At 42.7% G+C, this 10872-nt stretch overlaps 1 long non-coding RNA gene across 1 annotated transcript; it reads left to right on the plus strand.

Moving 5' to 3' along the window:
• On the plus strand, positions 1–7803 carry LOC310678964. Its single transcript, XR_014512066.1, has 2 exons — positions 1–1369; positions 3697–7803. It is a non-coding gene; the product is annotated as an uncharacterized lncRNA (long non-coding RNA).
• The last annotated feature ends 3069 nt before the right edge of the window (positions 7804–10872 follow it).

Below are 10872 nucleotides of genomic sequence, written 5' to 3' on the forward strand. Positions count from 1 at the left end.
CCTGAAGCGTCTGTAACCTGAAGCGTATGTACCCTGAGGTACCACTGTATAATGAACAGAAGCAACTCTCATTACGAACCAATAATTTTTAACAGTAAGGAATGTGATATGAAAATGCACTGGGAAGTGTGGGATAACAAGGTCATATAATTTCCCTGCAAACCAATTGGAATAAATGCCCAACAAGTAGCAGGCACTGTATAACCTCTCTACAAATTTTGTGCAAAGCAAGTCAGGACGAATGCTCAGTTAAGAGGTTTTCTGGAAGTGCCCTCCCTCTCCTGAAATAATATGAATTGCTTATTTGGTTTTTACACTGTCTGTATTTTCAGCCGCAGTTGATTCTTTCAGAGCTGCTAGGGGTTGGATCACAAGCCAGGTGTGCCTGAGCAGCACTGCACAATGAATACACTGCCAACTTGCATAAAATGGTGGTAATTATATTTTAAAACACCCACTTACAATCGCAGTGGGCAACTCTAGACCCATGTATCAATTGCTAATTAACCCTGTGTCTTGCGTACAATGGAAGCAATTGGTTTTGCTTCCTGCTTCACTGCACACCTCATGCATATGTTAATTGCCCTCGCCCTGTTACTCATCATCTGCTTAATTTGCCCTATCTCAGAAACTTGTTTACCTTGAAAATGTATATTAGAACTATGTTTCTCACTCTCTGTGCCTTCAGAGATACTGGATTCAGAGAAGGAAAGGAAAATAAGAGAGGGCATACACAGGAAAAGGGAAATGCTGGCTTATTGAACAGCAGCAAAGCACACAAGACCCAGTGTGCTAGGAGAAAAGAAGACCAGGAAGACCAGAATGAGCTACTGCCTTATTATACAGAAGTTTAGGTATGAGGATGCTCTGCTTTTGTTGGGTCAATGCAGCTAAAGAAGCAAGGAGATCAGTTTCTTCCTTGGTACACTGTTAGGATTATATGACTCAGCCGCACACTCTCCAAATTTCTCCCAAATATGGATGCCCAACAGCAGCCCTCTATTATGAGCTGCAGTAGGAAGAAACACTTACCTTCCTAGGTAATCCCAGAGAAACATGAAACTTGGTATAGCAGAACTCTTACTTCCAGAAGGAGAACTAGCATGTTCTTCAAAACTTTTCAAAGAATATAAGGAATGATTCATATTCTGTAATACGCCTAAGCAATCTTATTGCCATGTGTTTATATATGTAAATGATGAGGCAGGAAGGCAAGGCATATGCAGCTTCAAAATATCATGGATACTTGTTTTCTTATGTGTAGCTGAGTACTCTGAAGCAGCCCTGAAACCCTTGGGATTATGTGGTTGTGTTCCAGCCGGAAAACACCCTCGGAATCTGGAATGTGTCATAGATGTGCATATGGCTGGTAGGAAACCTGTATCTTATTTCCCAGAAGAGCTTCTGTGTCCTAGAACGATTTTGGCAACATCCTGATGAAAGTATGCCATCTTGTTTCTGGGGATCTCAGCACCTCAATTCTTTCTAGAGTTTCAGCGGGGCATTTACTGAAAAATGTCATGGGAGGTTAAAAAGCAGGGTCCTTGAGTGCAGCATCGAAAAGCCAGGGCTAAAACTGAATTAAATACTGCTCACAATAGTCACTTGATGTTTCTTAACTCTGTCTCCACCCAAGACTCCACATTCAGGAAAGGATTTGATATGACTTACGTGTAGCTCTGCGCTTGATAAGAACAACTATGGCTGTAAATCTGATTCACCCTTGTTTAAATATTTATCCATTTCCTCCAGTGCAGAAAATTATTATATACTTCAGTTAATTAGGTCTACGGATTAGTACTGAACAGTGGATTATGATTGTCTGCTCATACAATGGGAACACACTGCATTTCAATTTATTTTTCCATGTCCACACTTCATGGGGATATCATTAGCATTTTTCTTATTATATCCAAGAAATGGGTCCTGCGGTTTCTTATTCCAGCTACTGTATGTTGTCACAGTCCAGAGAAATACAGACCAAAGAGACTAATGTGAGATGAGTTGGCAAATGTGAAATGCATTCTTGGCCAATAGGTCATTTCCTGCTCAAGGAATGTACTCCTAACATATCTCTTTCGTTGAACTTTTATGGTAGGCTGAGTTTCTCTCTGTAGTGACTCTTAACTGTCCACAGACAGGAATGCTTAACATTCCAAGCAAGGTGTTGAGAAAGAATGGCCAGCTACAATATCTTTAATCTACCTGGTGCAAAATTGCAGTCTGCTAAAACAACAACAACACCCCCCCCCCTAAATAAAGAAAGAACATTCAAAAATTATGGAAGACTGATGTTCGCTTTCAGATTCTCAGGAAGCTGGAAACTTTTGTGATTCTGATTCTTTTGAGTTAGCCTTTATGATTTTAACAGATAAATCTATGTCATATGCTTGAAGCAGTCCGGCATAGGCAGAGAAATAGAGACTTAGCCCTGCTATTAGGATTCATCTCAGGAAAAGGTGGAGGCATGCTACATAAACATTATATTTCTAATTTAGTAGCATGAACCTAGTGCTGGGTAGAGGGCTGGCCCAAGACATTTTGGCACCTGAAGCAAACCACAAAATGCTGTACACACACACACACACACCCCAGGAAAGAAGGGGGGAAATGAAAATCTACATCAGGTACAAGAGGGGAAGTAAAGATTTACACTGGGAACGAAGATGGGAGGAAACCAGAACTTCTCCTCTTCTCCAAGGGGACACTGTAGAGGTGGCATGGGGGGGGGGGCTGCCTCCAAGGAGGATCAGTCCCAGTGAGCCTCCCCTGGCAGACTTTCCAGTTCACAAAGGAAAAGCATGCCACTTGCTAATTCCTGCAAGCTTCACCTGTGCAATCCCAAGAGCTGATAAACAAAGAGAGTGGGAGTTCAGCATCATGCCTGGTGCAGAGCTTGGCTCAGTGTAGCTCAGGGGCAGAGCACATGCTCAGCATACAGATGGTCCCAGGTTCAATCCCTGACTTCCCAAGGTCGGATTTGGTTTTTGGAGCATATGCAAACATAGCTGCTTGTTTCAAGAATCTGAACTGATGGAATAAGGGGGAAAAGAGATCTCAACTGCATTCAAATAAATGGGTGCGGAAGACGAAAGAAGGCTTTGGTCTAGGGCACTCTGGTCAGAGCTGAGCATTACATAAACAAAATTCCCCCTCTTTCTTTCTTTCTTTCTTTCTTCCTTCCTTGCTGTCTTGACAAGACAGCAGCCTCATTACCTTGCAAGTGGATCTGTGCAATGGACAGGGCTTCTGGGGAAACTGGAATTCCAAATGCGGTCTCTAATTAAATATTGTATTTGTGTTTATCACTTTTTTAAAAAAAGCATTAAAAACTTCATGCATAGGATTAGACGCACTGTTAACTTTTGCAATTGGATTGCGGGATTAGACCTTTCCAAGTGCTCTTTTTCCGAAAAGGAACCATAGAAAAGACATCCCTAAAATATGACATGTCTCTTTTTTTGTTGTCCTTTTAAAAAAGAAAAAGAAATGTGTTTCAGTTTGGAGTCTCTGAAAAATAGAATGTGATCAAAAGCAGAGAAATGGGTTGTCTTTCTTCGCTTCCCCCCTTCTTTGTTTTTCAACTCTCCTGCTTCCCTTGCCCATAATTCACTTATTTGGTTCTTATGATCTGATGCTTTCTAATAATGGAGCTGGCCAGATAATCCCTCTTTTTCTGTTTCCTTATTTCCCTAGATAATGCTCCATCATGCTTCACAGCAAAGTAGGAATTTTAAGCATGGCTTTCCATTTTTACTCAGCACTTCCACTGTCCTGTGATGTGTCGGCAACAGCCAGCACGAACTACCAGAGGTCACAAGGATGGCTCGGCAGCTGCTGTTGACGCTTTTATTTGCTTAACCAGGCATTTCTGAAGTTTCTCAGATGATGCATTTCCAAGATGACCTGAGAGATGAGATGGGGCACTAGCCAGTCTCGGTTTCAATGCTTTCGGTCCCTTGAAAACTAGGGTGTTAGCTGTTGCAGAGAACAATAAGCCCATTTCTGCCAAAGATTTGCACTGTTATGTGGCCAACTTTTCAGCAGACTGAGAAATGAGGCCGCATTTAAGATTTCCCACCAGTGGGAGGTATATGCCACCAATCTGTATTGGATGTAGTGCAAGACAAAGGGGAGCTGCAAAGTTAGCTGGATCTGTGCTAATGTGGTCTCTTGAAAGGAAGAGAGAGAGGGAAAACTTGGCTCGAATTACTTTGCCAAACACTTTCCCCCCAGCGCTGAGAATTGAAAAGGATCTGATTAAAATGTATCAGATTGACTATATTTTCATCATAGCAATGAGGCGGGCAATTTGTTTCCTTCCCCCATCTTTAATGAGCACCGTTTAGACAGCTTTGTACTCGCTTTTTGGCACAGCTTTTGGATCCATAGGATGGACTCGGAAGCAGCCTTGTTTCTATTAGTTATAAGAATTTTCATTTTGTGGATAGTTATTTCACCATAGCTGTGACCATACCTCAGTTAGTCTCCTGACTGCAGGCTCAACTTCCTCAATACTATTCTCTTATACTGAATGACGTAAAGAGGAAGGTTCTGCTAATGTGTGTCGTGTGGCAATTGTCTCCTGCCCGAAACTATACCCTCCAACATTGCCCTGAAGCACTCAAGACCCCTGAGGTTCTCCATCTCTGCTCCCCCTCCTCTTGCCTCAACAGTATTATCTCTCCTTCTCTGGCTCACTTTACGACACATATTATGCTTTAAATGGTAGTGGCCCAGGGGCAATGGCAGCCGTGGCACAGCTAAATCCTAGGCAGCCTTATGGCTGGTGGAGGAAGGGGGCAGCAGAAAGCACCATCTGGCAATGATAACTGAGGCCTACATCAATGTCTGAAACCTTGCCCAGTGCGCAGCCTTAGTGTATAATCCATGCCGTTTGTGCCCTGAGGCCCCTTTGAGGTATTGACTTTAGAACTAGTTCCACAGAGAGTTACCCTGAAAAGACAATAGACCGTTGGGGAAGAACGTGATTATCCATAAACTCGTCTTTATTTTCAGCTTGCTTTATGGCTCAATCTCCAGAAGTAGTCCCTCATGGTGTAGTGTTGTTGTTTTTTTCTAAAGGAGAAGAAAAGGATGGCGAAGCAAATTGAAGGGTTGTTATTATAGGATACGTGACTTATTTTAAAACACCCTCCTTCTTCTGTTCCCTTGCATGCAGCACAGCTTACAGAGAAACAGTGGGAGATGGCCAAATAAATCGATAGCTTGCCTCGTCTTCTACCTTTCATTGCTGTGTGTCAGCAACAAAGCCACCATTCAGGCGCAAACATCTGCCTTGGTCTGCTCCCCCCTGAGTAATTCCAAAAACAATGGCCAAGCGCCCTTCATTGATCATTATTGACAAGCCCTTATTACAGAACTGTGGAAGGCTTGCATTACTTCACTTCAAACTGCATATGTCTTCTTGGGGGGTTTCAGTGGGTGCAGAATAGGTACATTTCAGAACTTGTCTGTGTGTATGTGTACATATACATGCACACATCCAGTTTTGTACATACTTTTAGGCATACATTTATTTGTTTTTTTAACAATTATTTTCTTGGCTTTTAAACAACTACAATAGCCATTAAACACTTATCCAGCAGCACATCTAATGGTGTTTGTTTTATCCATCGTCTCTAAACATACACTTACACATTCCACATTCAAACATATTATTTAACGTAACCCCTCCACTGAGAATGTTGACCAGTTGGTATAAGAAGGCCTTGATTTTGTTCATTAACAGAAATAAAAGGAGTCCATGTTTCTTGGAAGGTGTCGTTATTCATTATACCTTTATCTGTGTTTCAATTCTAACCCATGAAGACGCATGCCATAATATATTGGTTAGTCCTTAAGGTGCTACATTTTTTGACCTGGTCAAGAATGCCTTGCAGTTACTATTCCCCCTCCCAAAGCCACAATTCCCAGAGTCCCCTGTGAAGAGGGGTTGACTGTGAAACTGCTCCGGGAATTACAGCTCAGGGAGGGGAATAAAGGTCTCTTAACAACGCATGAGGCCCAAAAATTAACTACAGCTCCCAGAATTCTTTAAGGGAGGCCATGGCTGTTCAGAGTGGCATTACAGTGCTGTAAATGTATAGTGTGAACATGGCCCTCATTATGTTTTGGTTCCCTCCAGAATAGTTTGCCAAAAGCGCTCTGTGAGGCGGTCGTCGTTGCTGCACTATGTCCCTGTGGTGACGAATTCCATACAATACCAGTGTTGTTGTTTTTCCTGGGGGGACACAGGGGGATGCATACCCCTAAACATTTTGTGAATCTTTGTACTTTTGTCCAGTTACTGTATTTTTCCCAATTTGAACTATAAAATGGTGGTTTTCTTGAGTCAAAATGAGAGTACCCCTAAACTTTTTTTTAAAGAAACAAAGCACTGGGTACAACTATATGCTTTGTGAAGAAGTACTTGTCTCAGTCAAGCCTAATTGATAAAGAAGAGGCCAAATCTAAACTATTTTCATGGACCCATCGCTGCCTTGTGCTTGCTGTGCCTTGAGAAGCGACCTTAGCTGTGAAGGGAGGAACTGAGAGCTCAAGTGTGAGGAAAGCAGAGGCTGAATGTAAAGAGATTGAGCTTTGAACAGTGAGCTTCTTCTATTCAGTAATGTTGCCGAACTGCTTCTTTCAGTACAGTGGGGCCCCTTTTAAATGTAACTTTAAATTTAATCAGCTTGAAGATCAGCACCACCACATTAACAGCACTTCTGAACGGAGAGGTCTGTGGACTGTGAGCTTCATTTTAGGCGGTTCATGTTGTGTCTGCACTAAATATCCACACTGATTGGCAATTGTATTTTTATCGCTTCTTTTATTATTCCATATTGTAATTTGAACTCTACAGAATTCAAGTTACGATAAGAGAAACGAAAGAAGCAATAAGCATATGAATTAATAAATCATGCAGCATCTAGCATGGCGCACTACAATTGATACGACAGGCAGAAAAATCATTATGTGGTCCACCAAGACCCTCAGCAGTTTTCAAGTGGTCTGAGGGGGAGGAGTTTGGTTAGCACTGTGTTGAAATGCAGAGGGTGTGGTGTTTTAACTCTCCAATGTGGAGACTATGTTCAGCATTAAAAAAGAGAAGAAGAAACCTGGTGTCTCCAAACCTTCCTGTTTACCAAAATAACCATTTGTATTCCCATTTCATGCAGCTGTTTGTACCGTTCTGTGTTGCTCTCCAATTTATCTTAGCAGAGCTGGCCTGTCAAAGATAAAGCACTGGCAGATTGGTCTTCTCCACCTCGGAAAGGGACATCTTATCGTCCTATTTTTTTAATTGTGTTTCCTCTTAATAGCATTTCTGACCCGCTCCTTCCCTGCACCAGGAAAACAATCTGTTGGTCCTGGTAGTTCAAAAACGAGCTCCCCTCCCCTCGGCCCCCTGTGCCATTTCTACCGCAATGTCTTGCTTTTCCTTTACATGAAATGCATTAGGTAGGAATGCAACATCCAGCTTTTCCTGGTTGGCAAAACAATTAAGAGGCCAGGCAGGGAGAACAAAGCAGTGGCTGTAGATAGTGTTGACCAGGAGAAGGCAACCTAAGGCCTGTGGTCCAGATGCAGCCCAATCGCCTTCTCAATTCAGCCCACAGACAGTCCAGGAATCAGCGTGTTTTTACATGAGTAGAATGTGTCCTTTTATTTGAAATGCATCTTGGGTTATTTGTGGGGCCTGCCTGGTGTTTTTACATGAGTAGAATATGTGCTTTAATTTAAAATGCATCTCTGGGTTATTTGTGGGGCATAGGAATTCGTTCATTCCCCCCCCCCAAATATAGTCTGGCCCCCCACAAGGTCTGAGGGACGGTGTACCGACCCACAGCTGAAAAAGTTTGCTGACCCCTGGTGTTGACTGTGTTCTCCTTGCTGATAAAAGACTTAGCCAAAAAAATTTGAACTGCTGGTTCTTAAAAAAAAAAAAAAAAAGCATTATAGAAGGAGGGGATTTTTATGGGGCTGGGTGGGGAAGAAATCCATAGTAGAGAGGATGCACATTGTTTTGTATGGAATGCTGACTTGGTTTGTGTGTGTGTGTGTGTGAGAGAGAGAGAGAGAGAGAGCGAGAGAGAGAGAGAGCTATTTATTTCTAGGCTGTATAAAACATACAACTAAAAAACAACAATAGACAAACCACAAGTTAGGACAAAAATGTGCATAGAATGAAGATACCGCCCCCCCCAAAATAAAAAACATTTGCCACAAAACCAATAGAATCCTCCACAGCTATGCTGTAAAGCTAAAGTCTGTTATGAAACATGCAGAAAATTTGGGCATAATAAAGTTGTTGGGGCCTAAAAAGCAACAGAGTTGGTGCCAGGAGATCTTTTCTGCAGAGGGCATTCCACAGATGTGGTGCTACAACCAAAAATATCCTCTCTTTGGTCAACATCGCTCTTGCCTCAGGTGGCGGAGCTCTTTGCCCTTCAGGTGAAGAAGCAAGAGCCGAGGTCTGTTCATGCGAGAGGCCCAAGTTGTGGGACTCCCTCCCTAGAAGAGGTTCAGTTGACTCCATCTCTCCCTTAAGCTTCAGGTGAGCTGCTGAGACCTTTTCACTAAACCAAGTTTCTCGTGTGGGTTTAGGTTCTGTGTCCTTCCTTATCACAAAAATAGTCTGGCCTTACTGTTAGGAAGGGACGCGGGTGGTGCTGTGGGTTGACCACAGAGCCTAGGACTTGCCAATCAGAAGGTCAGCAGTTCGAATCTCCGTGACGGGGTGAGCTCCCGTTGCTCGGTCCCTGCTCCTGCCAACCTAGCAGTTCAGTCATAGCACGTCAAAATGCAACCTAGCACGTCAAAATGCAAATAGATAAATAGGTACCACTCCGGTGGGAAGGTAAATGGCTTTTCCATGCGCTGCTCTGGTTCGCCAGAAGCGGCTTAGTCATGCTGGCCACATGACCCAGAAGCTGTACGCCGGCTCCTTTGGCCAGTAAAGCGAGATGAGCACCGCAACCCCAGAGTCAGCCACGACTGGACCTAAAAGTCGGGGTCCCTTTACCTTACTGTTAGGAAAGCAATCATCAGAACCATTCATTAACCAATAATAAAAAATAAACAAAACCTCAACCTCCCCCTAGTCCAAAAATCTTTCACAACAAGCCAACAATTTCTCTCCTTCTGAAGTTCTCCGGAACAAGTTTCTTTCTGCAAAAACAAGCACAGTGTTCTCTGCTTCCCACTCAGGCTATATCCTGTGTATTCCAAAGATATCTTGCCATTCCAGTAATATGGGGAAAACAACCTCCAGGAACAATGTCCCCCTCCCTGTCTGCCTACTGCTCCCCGCATCTCTCCCTTTTCAGACACTTCCTGAAAACATCCCCTGCTCTAAACAATATTCTTCCTCGAAAATTTCAGTCCCCTGTAAAACCCCTATTTGATTGCCAACAGCTCTTAAAAGAAAAGACCCAAGATATATCATGCCTAAATAGCCACACAAGAGAGTAATAAACTAGCCATGAAATATACATGCTACAACGCTGCACACGATTAGACTGCTTACAGTTTTAAGCCATAAAGCTGACTGAAGTCAATGGAATTGAAGCATCACAAGGTGACTCCATTCCATAGGGTACATTTAGTTATGGAAATCATTTGCTACTTCAATATCACAGACAATGGCTTGGCACAGAGCAGCAGCAATCGCTCAGAGCAACAAACGACAGAAAGGAAAACCAAGAGTTCACTATGAGCAAACTCTGCTTTGCCAAAGCGGCGATCCTACAGTGGTACCTCGGGTTAAGAACTTAATTCATTCTGGAGGTCCGTTCTTAACCTGAAACTGTTCTTAACCTGAGGTACCACTTTAGCTAATGGGGCCTCTCTCTGCCGCCATGCTGCCGCCACGCAATTTCTGTTCTCATCTTGAAGCAAAGTTCTTAACCCAAGGTACTATTTCTGGGTTAGCAGAGTCTGTAACCTGAAGTAAAATACTGACTGGTTAAGAAAGGCTGGGCAAATATGTAGATCCCAAAAATGGATTTCAGCAGGTCAACTGGAAAAAGCATTTGACCGAGCCCTCATTATGCTATCAAATTCCAGCACCCCCAATTGATGAGAATAACTCATTTTAATGAATAAAACAATATGTAATCAGAACACACTGAAATTCAAATTAGTAACTGGACAGCCTCCCCAAATTTCTTTCCTCAGCACAAAATATATAATTATTCTAATTCGCTGTCATATGTTTGTTCAGTAATCTAAATGTGTTTTGTAATGTCTAAATATTCCTATGACATCAGCTCACATCTGCAGCTCTATGTAGGGGAAATGCAGTAAAACTAAAGGCAGATTTCTGGTCCCTATTTTTGTTTTTCTTTCAGTTTATCTGGAATGGACACAAGGGCAAGGACAAGCTTGAAGTGAAACTTCTAACAGTAAGCAAAAGTAACCTTTTCGATTCTGTGGTGGATGGATGAACATACAGGCCATGTCCTGTTTTCTGAGAAAATCTATAGGGTGCAACCCTATGCGTGCTTACCTGTGAGTAATCTGTTCTGTATACTATGGGACATCCTTCTGAGGAAACATGCACAGGATTACATATTGAGTGTATCCCAGGACTCTTGAACTGTTTCATTTCTCCTTTCAAAAGCTTGTCCCAGCTCAGAAAGCTTAAAAACTGCAAATCTATACTCCCCCCCCCCCCCAAATCTAGAGGGTTGTTTGTTTCTAAAAAAATAGTTGTGGAAGCCAATCAGGTCTTCAATATTATTCTTTTTCGGTGGTTATGGTGTCAGACTGTGACCTGGGAGACCACTTGGCCACAAAGCTCAAAGGGTGACCTTGGGTCACACAATCACTGCCTCTCAGTCCAACTTACCTCACAGGGTTGTT

This window comes from Podarcis tiliguerta (assembly GCF_965153285.1).
Source record: "Podarcis tiliguerta genome assembly, chromosome: 5".
Taxonomy (NCBI): domain Eukaryota; kingdom Metazoa; phylum Chordata; class Lepidosauria; order Squamata; family Lacertidae; genus Podarcis; species Podarcis tiliguerta.